Genomic DNA, 12,229 nt, shown 5'->3' on the forward strand with positions numbered 1-12,229 from the left:
AAAAAGCTATACTATGAATATTTTGGAACAGTAGGTAACTATTTATTCAGTATGGTATGTTACAAACATTCAACATGCAAACAAATGTCACACTTTTGTCATCTAGTGGTACTTTTTTTGTGGCAAGAACCAAATGTTTGGAACCATGTCCGCTCTGGTAAATATTTTTTTTTATTTTGGGTAAGAAAAGTATTGGCTATACTGATCCATTACTCCTCCAGAGTTTTTATGCAATTACCAAGCATTGTTTACTGCCATGTCTGCGCAATGGATAACTAAAGGGAAGTACCATTTTGTAGCTATTACAGATGTGCGATATTTTAATTATGCCCATCCTTTTATTGTACATTTTGACATGAGGTTGATCAACTTGAATATACTACTTTTCTTTTTGGGAGTATCGTCGAACGGTATGTAATGGGTTTACTCTAACTACATTGGAAGCGAATGTCACAATATTATTATCGTTCCACTCAACAAATATTATGTTCTGATCACCAATTTTATTGTGGTCATATGTTCCACGTGGCCTTTTATTCAGTACTTTTGAGTTACGCAAAATACTGCCTGGAATACGGTTTTCACACATTGTTCCACTACCATATAGCTTCTTCTTGGTAAGATGTTCTAGTAAAGCAATAGACTTGAAGAAATTGTCGAAATATACATAAAATTTCAAATAATTCCATTTCGACTGAATAGTATCAGCATATTCAAGTACCACTTGTTCCAGCACACAACTCGTTATATATTCTGCTGATATTTGTTGCAGCACTTTGATAAGGCTCAAAGCCATTTATATATCCCTGACGAGCCTTGTCTTCATTAATAATATTGTTTTCTTCGATGTAAGCACGCTCAAGAAACTTCTCCTTCAAATATGTCTGACTTTGGCAAACTTGTCTGATTGGTCCAAAATATTATCATTTTCAAATAGAATAGTTGAGAGAATCTGTACAAATTTGTTTTTAGATATTGCTTCGGAAACTAGAGTATTATTAGTATCTTGTGCTCGTAGCCACGCTAAAGAAGGACTCCAATTAAGAATTGTTTCATCGAAGAAAAGTGAAAACCATTGTGAAGGGGTATATTCAGTAACAATATCACTTTGGGGCTTTTCAAAAATATCATTATTGCTCTGAATATCTTCTCTCGCATTTTGATAAACTGTTTTCATGTTTTTTCATATACTTTGATGTTTGTTTTTCTGACAATGGTATTTCATCATGTGAATCCCAGTCATATTCATAGTAATGTGTAGATGATTCCCCACAATACTTTGCATTTGTGAAGCAGGCAAATCATTTATGTCGATGTAATCTTCTTCTCCATAATCTTAATCGGTGATATCATCACAAGCGTTACTAGGCGGAAACAGGGTTATTGTATCTGCTTGTATATCATCCTCTTTTACTATTGCCAAAGCTTCATGCAGGGAAAATCCCCTAAAAACATTACGGTATAGCAAGTGCTCACTGTCCTACATATATCATATGCGTAGAACAAAAACACCAACTTGAAATAATTTTTCGAATGTATGCTGAATATTAGATATTCCATTTAAAGTGAAAATGTTATCGAAATCATCTTACATTCATGCAAAATCTGAAAATAATAACTTTCTTCGTGGAGGTAACATCGTATTCAGCCATTTCAAAAATTCCACAAATTCTTATTTTTGTCAACCTCAAATTAATCATATCCTTACTTATAACTCAACATGAAGCACGAAAGGCAAATGTATACTAATGATAGGATACTAACAGTGGATGTTTTTATTCCAAGTATATGTAGGACATGTAACACATTTGGCAAATCTGGGATAAAAAAATATAATTTTATTGACAGTTCTCCACTAAATTATTCCGATGTTCAAGTACCCATTGCAAATATTAAACAAGTGATGTGTTTAAAAACTCATTTAGATAACACCTGTAGACTCAATATAAACTATTTACCGAGGTGTATTCGAAAATCATGATTATAAAACCTAGATACCTATTTCTAATTGCACCTATGCGATTTACAGAATAATTCAACGCAACGTGAATTCATAGTTTATTGAAAACAGAAAACAAGTCAAACTTTGAGAAAGAAATGAAACACGGGTTTTCGAAAACTTTATTTTTTCTTTGGTATATGTGAAATTTTCCTGAAGATGGTCTACCCAGCTTTAATTGTGTATATATTTACGGTTCAAACTCAGAATATAACTTGCTTCCCAGAATTTACACTTGAACCAATATTTCCACTACATGCGAACTTGAGGCCATGGACTACCCAAGATGGTTTTACCAAATGAATATAACCTACAACAGTTCAAGTTCAATATAAATCGGCATTCCCCGGTAGGCTCTGCCCATATGAATAATCATCCTGTTTTATTAAGGTTTTAACTCTTAATATTTGTTTTTTATTATCATTTTTCAAGTACACGATGAACAATTGAAAAAGTGCAGTTCCAGAAACAAATCGCACCACGGTGAATATTCCGATAAAAAAACTCCTTACAGAAAAGAAAAAATAATATAACACGACACGTGAGGTACCAGTAAAAGGCGGCATTTATTCTAAATCGTAAATTGGACCGTTGATTTTAGAAATAAACTATCTGAATCTAGCACATCGATTCATCCCAGCGTACAACTGAAAGTATATTATTTTGTTTATTCTACTCTAGCCCGCACGGTAGCAGAATATATACGTCTATATCTTTTTATGTCATAGCATCACATCAGATTTTAACTGATAATAAATATTATCATATTCACGCAAAAAGGTATTTCGAAATAGGTAAGTATCTATTCATCTTAACCATCGAAGTGATTCATATTACCTAAAACAAAACCAACACAATTGTAACCTTTCTTCATTATGCCTGTCGCATAGTTTGCGCTTGAATTTATTTTCCTGCGCGATATTTTTTTGCGATATGGTGTGAAGGCAATTATGTCTATGAAATGCTTAAGATTATTAACATGAACACGGATTAATATCATATTCGTCTAAATGTCTTTTCTATTGCCACATTATATGTGCTTATTTCTTGAACATCAAAAGTAAGTTATTGAATATAAACATATGCCGTCGTGGACTTTTCTGTAAACTTATAAAAGAAAAACAATACATGTCAAATATCGTAAAAATTGCCCCAGAGTCCTCTCAAATCAAGTTATTTTATACTTATATGCATGAACTAGTTTATTTCGGAAATTACTACTTTCAGTAGTGTATTCATCATCATTTTGAATTTAATTCACTATAGATTTTCAGTCGAACAACGAAAAAACGGCCAAGAAAATCAAACTCGTTGGACTGCTTCTTGAAAAGCGATTTTTCACTATAGCGGAAAAAAACGTGTTGTCATAACATTTTGGAATTTCACTAATTTCAATCTAAATTTACGCAAAATAATGAGAACAAAATTTTCTACATAAATTATACTTTTCTTTCCAACGAATTGAAAAAAATTATGAAACGGGCTCTTCGTAGCATTTTCTCTAGACCTTTGAAATAATAATAATAATAATAATAGGTCTTTATTCCCATAATAAACGGGAAAGGCTGAAGATTAGTTGGTTGCACCAAAAGATGCAACCTCTGTTTTTCATCTTAGGCCAAAAAAAAGAACTATATATATATACATGTATCACATATATGTACCCATATACACACATTCCGTGTTAGGAATCACACGTTAAAAGGTAAGACCTCGTTAGTCCTTAGCTCGCACAAGTTTCTCAACTTCTGAGAGTTGCCGTTCGTATGGGGGCGGCAGCTGATTAACGGAAAAACATATTTTAAACATATATTTTTTTTTAAACATATGTAATGCAAAAAAACGAAAGAAAAAAAAATTGGCAGAAAAAATAACAGAAAAATATTCAAAACTATTCACAAATTGTTGAGTGAAAGTACTAAATATATAATTGACACAATAGTATATTATATTAATATATATTATATTATTATATATATATATATATATATATATATATATATATATTAATGTTACGAACCACCATTCTTATTGACAATGGGTGTACATTAGATTTCGTTCAAATATTTCCGTTTCACTGCTCTTTTGAATTTTTTCAAAGACATCAGTTTAAATTCATCAGAGATTGAGTTGTACACTCGTGCGATCTGGTATGAAAAAGATTTTTTGAATAATTCTGTACGGTGTATGGGGGGTGTTAGTCTTCCCCTGTGGTAAAAAACATAGAAAGTTTTATTTCTCTTTTCTTCATTATGATTTTATACCACGTAGTAACGGCTACATCCATCAATTTATTGAGACTGAATTGTCTGCTTCTACTTCAATAGTGAATTTAATATCCTTATGAAAAATATCTGATCGTCTCTTAGTACCTGTGAAACATACCAAAACGTCATCCACATACCTATGCCAATACACAAAGTACTGAATCAAAGGATGCTTGAGAATCGACTTCTCTAGGTTATGCATGAAAATTTCCGCAAGTAAAGGGCTCAACATATTTCCCATAATTAAACCTTTTGAATAGGAATGAATATTGTTGTTGTCTACGCAAAAGCGACTCGGGACGGTTCACCCATTGATAAGTTAGATAATCAAAATCAGAGAGCTTCAACATATTTTGGACAAACAACAGAAAAAGTGGCTTCATTTTTGAATAAACAATATATTAAAATTGTATATATAACAGGTAATACGTTGGGAAAGCTAGTTGAAAATAATAAAGGGTATATAAATTGAATTGGTATATATTGGTCAAACCGGCAGAACATTTAGGAATCGCACCCAGGAACATTATATGAGTTATGTAAATGAAAAACACAAGTTCAACATATTCAAATCATCTTTTAGGATAAAATCATATCTTTAACGAATATTTAGAAATTTTACACATGAAGCTAAATCATTTGGAAGCAATGGAAATTAATAAGCTTAAAACTTCAAACATTTTATTGAATGACTATCTGGATTTGAATGGATCACCATTACCGAACTTGTTTTCTTAGACACCCATATTATCCTAGTCTTCATATTTATTTTATTAATAATGTAGATTTGATATAATATGCTCTGGGTAATCATAATTGAGGATAAACCTGAGTTATATAAAAGTTGAATAGATGCTGTAGGTAAGTTCCTGAGTAGGTATGTTCTCATTGGTTATTACGAGGGGTTTATGCAAATAAGAGTAAACAATTAGTTTTTAGTATGTTATGCATTACAAAAAAGCTACTGTGATAACGAAACATGTGATATTTTTAAAATAAAGTTTGTGAAGATCAAATCGTTTCCGGTATAGTTTGTGAAATTTCTATGGATCTTCATCGAGTAATGACCGAGTCAATCAAGAAAAATATATATAGTAAAGAATACAGAAAAACTAAATTCAGAGTACTCCACAAGAATTAGGTCAGCGGTGACAGTAGTGAAAGTAAGAACCGAAGCACGCCGCACGCGAGACATATTTAGATTTCGGTTGGCCTAAGATTTCAATGAACCGAATTCTGATTGAGAAACGAGCACCGGCTAAATATAACTTGAAAGATTGTTGACTATGCGAAAACAAAACAAATTATAAAAGGATATGGAGACAAAGGTATGATTTTTTGCTACATTATTGAGCTTTTTTGCTTCGTTTCAGTAAACATTCACCTCTGTGCTTCTGCCATTGAGCAAAGCAGTACCATGAATTGCATCCTAGCCAGCATCCTGATGAGTTAGTAGGTAAGAATTAGGACAAATTTTTAGAATTTCAATTGAACTGTGGATATTTGTAGTCTTTATTATTTTTTTAAACTGTTTTCGGGAGTGGTCTATTTGTCCAAAACTATTTGTACCTCGCTAGGGAACATTGTTTTTTTAAAATAAAATATGTCAAAGATTACGACTTTACACCCCAATTGAGGTGAAAGTAATATCAAAATTTCCCAAGCTGATAATTGTTGAATTTCACGAGTAGAAGGTTACACTTTTTGAGAGTTTTATGTTCTTAAGAATGTTTCGCTTCTACCATAAGTGTTATCCATTTGAAGCTAGTACAAGAGTAGGAATATACTAGAATATTCATGAATTCAGTTATTTGATTCCGCCATTTAGCTTTAGAATTGAAAAAATATGGATCAAAAATTACTGGAAGCATACACTTATTATTATGTTATTTCCCGAGCATTACATAAACAAATGAATAAAATTACAGAAACTCATACCTACATACAGCTAGTTGGTTTCCAACGATCAACGGGTTCTTCTTATACAGGGTGTTTCAGAATTCGACGGACAAACTTATACCACGTCATTCCTCTTGCAAAATGATGAAAAATGAGGTAGGACATGTGTGTCCGGAAATGAGCCGTTTCAGAAATACAGGGCGTTGAAGTTGCAAAATAAAAAGACCCTTTTCGTCGTAGCTCCCGGACTAAAAGGAATAAATTAATGAAACTCAGCAAATCGATTACGAGCTAGAATGTGCTTCCTCCAGTGGTATGTTTGCTTCAGTATCAGTAGCCAGTGGCGTTCCAGCGGGGTAATAGCTTATATTTCCCCCCTTATTTTTTACGCCACTGACTTTATATCCACAACCGTCTTTTTTTTGAATTCCTTGATCACTTTTACGTAAAAACCAAACAAACATTCACTATGAAAAAACCAGTAGTTTTCGAGAAAAATTAGTTGAACTGATAGGTGCATTCTCATATGGGAATATTAATAATCGAGTAAAATAATCGAAATTCCAAAACCGAAATTATTTGAACTCTTTCATCATTCTACCATTCATTGTGTGCTTGAAAAATTATTCACTTCGGCAACATATTGCGGATTTTCTACCATTTTACCAACTTTTTTTGGAGATATGTTGTGAGCCCGCAGACCTACTGAATGGCTTTACCTCGAGATTTATTTTTTAATAAAATGTTCCATCCAAACGATTTTCAAAGACAATTACGAATAGTTGGCAAAACTGAACTCAGAATGTTTTATCGAATTATCTTCTCTCACTGGGTAAAAATCCAAGTTTTATCGATTAACCAAAATACCATTACTTGTTTCAACCTTAGCCATCTACAATAGTTGAATAGTTTCAGAAAACATTCACGTGACTTATAACAATCTTTGATCCACCTAAGCAATGAGGATTACTTTATTCATTGACAACAATAAATTTGTTAGGGGGCTGTGGAAATGAAATGAGATTCGTATGACACTTCCAAGTTAACGTAGCACGTAGCTGTCAGAAAGTGTTTGATTGTGTATTTCGTATAATAAAAATGAATTTTACATTCGAAGAGTTAGCGGACATGCACCTTATTTATGGAAAATCGGGACGAAATGGAAGGTTGGCACAAAGAATGTATCGTGAAAATTTTCCTGGAAGAAATAGAATTCCTAATATGAAAACGTTCGAAAACGGGGACAGAAGACTCAGGGAAACAGGAAGTTTTTTAATTACCAGAAGGAATGCAGGTATACAGAGAACTGTAAGAAATTATATCACAGAAGAGGAGATATTGAACTATGCTGCTGAACATCCGTCTGAAAGTAATAGATCTATAGCTAGAGTGCTGCATGTGTCTTCATCATCTGTTTGGAGGACTTTGCATGAACAGCAGTTATACCCATATCGACTGAGAAAAGTTCAGGCACTGAAACCAGAGGACTATCCAGATCGAATTGAATTTTCTCGATGGTTTTTAAGTATGTGGAGAAATAATCCGAAATTTATCAAGCAAGTGTTATACACTGATGAGGCAAAATTCACAAGGGAAGGTATTTTCAATTCTCGCAATAGCCATATTTGGGCCGAGGAAAATCCTTTTGCTATTCATCCTCATGGCCATCAAACAAAATTTTCATTGAATGTTTGGGCAGGAATAGTAGAAAACCGTTTAGTTGGTCTTTATCTTTTACCAGATAAGTTGAATGGGGACAATTATAGCACTTTCTTGGGAGAAGTATTGCCTGAATTGTTAGAAGATGTTCCTCTGAATATCCGGAATAAAATGTGGTTTCAGCACGACGGTGCTTCTGTTCATTTTTCGTTAGCTGCTAGAGAGTACCTAAATCGGAAATTCGGTGACAATTGGATTGGTCGAGGTGGACCCCACAAATGGCCTGCCAGATCACCAGATTTGAATCCTGTTGACTATTTTCTTTGGGGTCATATGAAGTCACTGGTTTATGAAACAGAACCAAAAAGCCAAGAAGAATTAGTCGCCCGCATTCAAGCTGCATCGATAACGATTGCCGAAAATTTAGAATCATTTGAAAAAGTGCGATTTTCTATGTTGCGCCGTTGAAGATCGTGTATAAGTGTTGACGGAAAAAATTTCGAACAATTACCCTATTGATTATTCATCAGATGTTCTAATTATTATTCAAAAGCACATTTGAAGTTTCAATGTAAATTTCAAAAAGAAATTCGTGTTTATGACTCACTGTTCTAGAATTTCAACAGTATTGTTTCTTATCACATTATCTAAAATATGTGTAGAGAAGGTATATTTTGAACATGATATTTCTACTCAAAGATGAATTATGAGTACCGACATCCAACTAAGAGTTATGTAATTAGCTGTAAATAGACAACTTCCATTTCTTCATTTATTTAAAAAACTTCATTTACTGACTAGAGTTAGCGAAGATCTTATCAGATGGTTATTCAAATAAATTGACTTCTTCCAAATACATTTCTTTTTTTCAGGCGTATAATTAGAGTCTACTGGTAAAATTTTGTTTTTCGGCTTCATCTGTGAAAATTTGAAAACACTGTATACTTTGAGAATGTTTTTCATTTTCTTATTAATGAATATTCTTCAAGATATTTACGATTCTACAAAGAGAAGTGTGATTTCACGAATGGGAAAGACAGGATAATTGTGAACAAAAAATAATTTTCCCAAAATCCAGAATAATGGTGTTATTTTAGGATTATTGGAGCCTAACTCAGTCGAGATTCCGAATGATCGCAAATTTTATTTGGGGTCACTTTTTTTCAGATCACAAAGTCACTCGAAGATCTGAGAACAATGAAAACATTTCAACAATGAAATCTATTGACAAGCACGAAAATAAGTCTCAAGAGTTATGATTTGTCATTACAATATGCTAAACATAACAAAAATTGGTACGATGATAGAAAACCCACAATAATTACCATCACTTGCAAGCGCTAAATTAATGGTGAAATCATAAAAGAGTTCAAATAATTTTGGTTTTGGAATTTCGATTATTTTAATCGATTATTCCCATATAAGAATGCACGTATCAGTTCAACTCAATTTTTCTCGAAAACTACTGGTTTTTTTTGATAGTGAATGTTTATTTGGTTTTTACGTAAAATTGATCAAGGAATTCAAAAAAAAGACGGTTGTGGATATAAAGTCAGTGGCGTAAAAAATAAGGGGGGAAATATAAGCTATTACCCCGCTGGAACGCCACTGGCTACTGATACTGAAGCAAACATACCACTGGAGGAAGCACATTCTAGCTCGTAATCGATTTGCTGAGTTTCATTAATTTATTCCTTTCAGTCCGGGAGCTACGACGAAAAGGGTCTTTTTATTTTGCAACTTCAACGCCCTGTATTTCTGAAACGGCTCATTTCCGGACACACATGTCCTACCTCATTTTTCATCATTTTGCAAGAGGAATGACGTGGTATAAGTTTGTCCGTCGAATTCTGAAACACCCTGTATAATGGACACATATTGACAGTTTCCATAGCGCAAATTTTCCTATTCAGAAAGTTTGAATTATACACTTCCTTCCTTTTGAGTAGAATACTTACACATATTGAATATTCATTTTATACCACTTGAGCACTTATTGCAGATAATTTATGACTCAACACGAAACACACTAACACCTACACTTATTAATATCTAATATGTTTTTTAATTAGCCCTAACCAATTTAAATACTGTCTCTTTTTTGAGAATTTTTTATATTTTTCAGTAATATCCTTGTAGCAATACTTGGATGGCTAATACAATCAAATTTAGAATATGTGAGTATGAAGAGCAAATTTCGCCTTCACCCACGTGTCAGAAAATGTTATTTGGATGCCCTTGAATCTAGCCTTGACGTACATGTTCACATGAAGGTAATCTTTCCCTACTAATTAAATATCCAAACAAGCACATCTATTCGTGACTGAAATTGACATTTCGTTGGTGGAATATTTTATGATCAGCTGGTTGGATTTTGTTTTCTATTGCTAACTTCGACACAACAAGATAAATAAAGAAATTGGTAACGAAAACAAAAATAATATGGGGCACCTGAACCGCTATTCTTGAGTTTCAGGGAGTAGAAATGTCAGGAGAAAGTGACAAAAATGGGGAGTGGATTCTTGAACGATTCCTGACAAAAACTGAGATCATTGAATTCTCTTTCTCACTAACTGGTCGTGAGTGTGAGATATTGGACTCAGGGAATTGAAAAGTTTTGTGAATATTTTTTCTGAAATTCAATTTCATGAAACCTTGGTCTACTGTGCCGAAGAAGAAGAATTTCATAAAACCTCACTTTTAACCATGTCAACTAGTAAGGATGACTCAGATTTTAGAGGAAGTGCTCACGCTGCAACTGGAAGGAAAAACAATCTCAAAAATGGTGGAATAAGGCGCCGGGTATGAGACATGCCAAAGCGTTCATTAAATAGCCATCGCCAAAATTCACGGAGTACCTACTAAGTCTGAATAGGCGATCAACTAGAGTTCTGGTCGGGCTATTGACGGGACACTGTAGACTCAACAAACACATGAACAACATCGGACTGGCAGACACAGCCCTATGCAGGCTTTGCCAAGAGGATGAGGAAACCTCCGTACACATACTATGCTGTTGCGAAGGTCTGTCAAGGATAAGGTTTGCAACATTAGGGGAGGAAAAACCACAACCTTCTCAATATATGGGGAACTTGAGGTCTGGCCTATGTAGTCTAGTTACAAGGACGGGCCTAGACAAGGAACTCTAGCATACATGAGGGCACACACAATAGATCTGCAAAGGTCGCAGTGTAGTGGCTGTTCAGCACAGAAGCCCCATATTAATCTAATCTAATCTAAGTGCTCACGAAATGACACGGTCGAAACGTCATAATTATTGTTCACTTATTAAACTAATCAGAAAAGTAATTTGCTTGTCACTTAATTTTTCCCTGTCAAAGACATCTCATTCAACCTATCAAAATATTCTTAATTTCTTTAATTTTCACTGACCTTTCCTTTCCATTTGAATGTATTCAAATACAATAAAAATCATTGAAACGTGAATTTTTTTTGGCTTATTATAGCTTGGCTATATGTTTACATTAGATGGAAATCAAATTGTAGTTCAAATGATTATCACAACTAGATTAATTTTGATAATTATAAGAAATGGTATTAAAAAGCTTGGGGTGATCGATAATGCACCATATCATAATAAACAAATCAACAAAATGTCAACGATATCGACCAAAAAACCCATATGCAATCATTGTTATCAGAGAGGAATATTCCATTTGAAAATAACATGCAGAAACTTGAATTATATGCATAAACAAATTTAAGCCAAAATTCAAACGGTCTGAAAAAGATCAGCTCTTTCTAGCTGCAAACCACAACTTTGTACGATTACCGGCGTATCACCGGGATTTGAATCCTATTGAGTTGGTTTGGGCTGGACTGAAACATTACGTGGCAAATGAAAAATTTACTTTCAATCTCAATAATGTCATGCAATATTGCGACGATTTTTTTGAGTTTTTTTCTGAGCAATGCAAATCTCGTTGAGAACGAGCAAAGAAATTTGAGGGGCGATTTCATGTCAATTGAACCCATGATGAACATCATCGTGTATGATATGATTATTGATTTACATGATATGAGGATAGCGACACGGCATCGGAACAGAAATATTGGGATGACGTTTAGGAGGATAAAGACTAGAATCTATCGGGAATTGAAACACTTTCTGATGAAAACCATAGGCAATCAATCTCCGAAAATAATTATTATATGAATTGTATCTATGTTATTATCAATATTGCAAACAATGTTTTGTGTAGATTATCTACCTTCTACGTTTCATAATCATTTCCAGTAACTATGCATTCAATTATTATCAATCAATTATCGGTTGTAAGTTTATACATTTTCTTATAATTCATTTATCTTTAATGGGAATGTGCATATTTTTTATTTTCAATTATATATCACTTACCTATTATCTTTCGATTATTTTCCACCT

General features: G+C 33.4%; 1 protein-coding gene across 1 annotated transcript in view; it reads right to left on the reverse strand.

Moving 5' to 3' along the window:
- Ip6k (Inositol hexakisphosphate kinase) overlaps positions 1–12,229 on the reverse strand; it is a 94,124-nt gene that overhangs the window by 70,606 nt on the left and 11,289 nt on the right. The window lies entirely within an intron of this gene.

The sequence above is a fragment of the Leptinotarsa decemlineata genome, unplaced genomic scaffold (genome assembly GCF_025532065.1).
Source record: "Leptinotarsa decemlineata unplaced genomic scaffold, Ldec_3_MD MMD2_P_RNA_scaffold_9, whole genome shotgun sequence".
In the NCBI taxonomy this organism is placed as follows: domain Eukaryota; kingdom Metazoa; phylum Arthropoda; class Insecta; order Coleoptera; family Chrysomelidae; genus Leptinotarsa; species Leptinotarsa decemlineata.